The sequence below is a fragment of the Propithecus coquereli genome, unplaced genomic scaffold (assembly GCF_000956105.1).
Source record: "Propithecus coquereli isolate 6110/MARCELLA unplaced genomic scaffold, Pcoq_1.0 Scaffold32, whole genome shotgun sequence".
In the NCBI taxonomy this organism is placed as follows: domain Eukaryota; kingdom Metazoa; phylum Chordata; class Mammalia; order Primates; family Indriidae; genus Propithecus; species Propithecus coquereli.
Genome location: NW_012148841.1, coordinates 3,483,180 through 3,485,870, shown reverse-complemented (window position 1 = coordinate 3,485,870; position 2,691 = coordinate 3,483,180). Strand labels below are relative to the sequence as shown.

The 2,691-nt window shown below is 35.2% G+C and overlaps 1 protein-coding gene across 1 annotated transcript in view; it reads left to right on the top strand.

Annotated features, from left to right (window-relative positions):
• Positions 1 to 2,691, top strand: part of PTPN12 (protein tyrosine phosphatase, non-receptor type 12) — a 133,997-nt gene that overhangs the window by 79,483 nt on the left and 51,823 nt on the right. The window lies entirely within an intron of this gene.

Below are 2,691 nucleotides of genomic sequence, written 5' to 3'. Positions count from 1 at the left end.
TCAGAGATATTGCAGGTTCAGTTCCAGACCACCATGATGAAGCAAATATCAAAATAAAGCAATTATCATAATAAAGCAAGTCACACAAATTTTTTGGTTTCCCAGTCATATAAAGGTTATGTTTATACTATACTGTAGTCTATTAAGTGTCCCATAGCCTTCATTGTGCCTAAAAAATGTACATAATTTAATTTAAAAATACTTTATTGCTACAAAAAAGTTAACAGTCATCAGAGCCTTCGAGTCAATCTTTTTGCTGGTGGAGGATCTTGCCTCAACATTTATGGCTGCTCAATGATCAGAGTGATGGTTGCTGATGGTTGGGGTAGCTGTGGCAATTTATTAAAAGAAGACAACAATGAACTTTGCTGCATGAATTGATTCTTCCTTTCATGAAAGCTTTCTCTGTAGCATGTGATGCTATTTGATAGCATTTTACCCACAGGAGAACTTCTTTCAGAATTGGAGTCAGTCCTCTCAAACCCTGCCATGGCTTTATCAACTAAGTTTATGTAATATTCTAAATCCTTTGTTGTCATTTCAACAATGATTATAGCATCTTCACTAGGAGGAGATTCCATCTCAAGAAACCACTCTTTGCTCATCCATAAGAAGGAATTCCTCATCTGTTAGGGTTTTGTCATGAGATTGCAGCAATTCAGTCACATCTTCAGGCTTCACTTCTAATTCAAGTTGTCTTGCTATTTCTGCCACATCTGCACTTACTTCCTCCACTGAAGTCTTGAACCCCGTGAGGGTTAGAATGAACTTTTTCCAAACTCTTATTAATGTTCATTTTTTGACTTCCTTCCATGAATCATGAATATTCTTAGTTGCATCAAGAATGGTAAATCCTTTCCAGAAGGTTTTTAGTGTACTTTGCCCAGATCTACTAGAGTAATCACTATCTTTGGCAGCTGTTGGCTTACAAAATATATTTCTTAAATAATAAGACTTGAATGTCAGAATTATTCTTTGTCCTGTGGGCTGCAGAATGGATGTTGTGTTAGCAGGCCTGAAAACAGCACTGGTCTCCTTGAACATCTCCATCAGAGCTTTTGGGTAACTGACCATGTGCTTATCAGTGAGTAATAATTAGAAAAGAATCTTTTTTTCTGAACAATGGGGTCTCAACATTGGGCTTAAAATAGTCAATAAACTATGGTGTAAACAGATGTGCTGTCATCTAGGCTTTGTTCATCCACTTACAGAGCACAGGCAGAGTAGATTTGACATATAATTCTCACGGGCCCTGGGATTTTCAGAATGGTAAATGAGCATTGGCTTCAACTTAAAGTCGCCAGCTAGCTGCATTAACACCTAACAAGAAAGTCAGCTTGTCCTTTGAAGCTAGACATTGACTTTTTTTCTTTAGTTATTTGTCCTAGTTGCCATCTTTTTCCAATATAAGGCTGTTTTGTCTATATTGAAAATCTGTTGTTTAGCATAGCTACCCTTCTTTAATAATCTTAGCTAGATCTTCTGGATAACTTCTTGCAACTTCTACATCAGCACTTGATACTTTGTCTTGCACTTTCATATTATAAAGACAGCTTTCCTTAAACCACATGAACCAACCTCTGCTAGCTTCAAACTTTTCTTTTACAGCTTCCTCAACTCTCTCAGCCTTCATAGAATTGAAGAGACTTAGGACCTTGCTCTGGTTTAGACTTTGGCTTAGGAAAATGTTATGTCTGGTTTGATCTTCTGTCCAGACCTCTAAAACTTTCTTCATATCAGGAGTAGGCTGATATGCTTTCTTTTGCTTTTTTATCATTCATATGTTCACTAGAGTAACGCTTTTAATTTCCTTCAAGAACTTTTCCTTTGTATTCACAGTTTGGCTAACTGGCAAGCTTTTGGCCTCTGTTGGCTTTCAGTGTACCTTTCTTACTAAGCTTAATCATTTTTTGCTTTTGATTTAAGGTGAGAAGTGCAACTCTTAGTTTTACCTAACACTTAGAGGCCGTTGTAGAGTTATTTATTGGCCTAATTTCAGTGTTCTGTCTCGGGAGACCCAAGAAGAGGGAGAGAGACAGTGGAATGGCTGGTTGGTGCACAACATTTATCAATTAAGTTTGCCGTCTTAAATGGGTATAGTTCGTGGCATTCCAAAACAATTACAGTAGTAACATCAAAGATCACTGGTCATAGATCACCATAACAGCTTTAATAATAATGAAGAAGTTTGAAATACTCTGAGAATTACCAAAATGGGACACAGAGACCTGAAGTTAGCATATGCTGTTGGAAAAATGGAATCTATATACTTGCTTGTTGCAAGGTTGCCACAAACCTTTGATTTGAAAAAAAAAAAAAAAAGAAAAAACATAATAAAGCCAACTACAATAAAATGAGGTATGCCTGTACTTAAAATAAGTGATTATATACTGTTACTTGATAATTTTCAAATATTTAATAGTTGTAAGTAGAACGCCATTTATGGACTGAAGTAGGATGGTATTACAAAATAAAATTGAGCAAATAAAAATGTGTTAGATAAAATAATTTTGATTATCATTAATTTATAGTTTGATTAGTCTTTTTACAAATACTACAATACTTTTTGTTTGCTTTTACTATCTTTTTAAACATTGGTATTTTTATGCCGTGTACAAGTGAAATTTGTTTCAAAACCGTTATGATGTCCTGCAGCATATATTCTTAAGTCCTCATATTGAGTAAGTGATA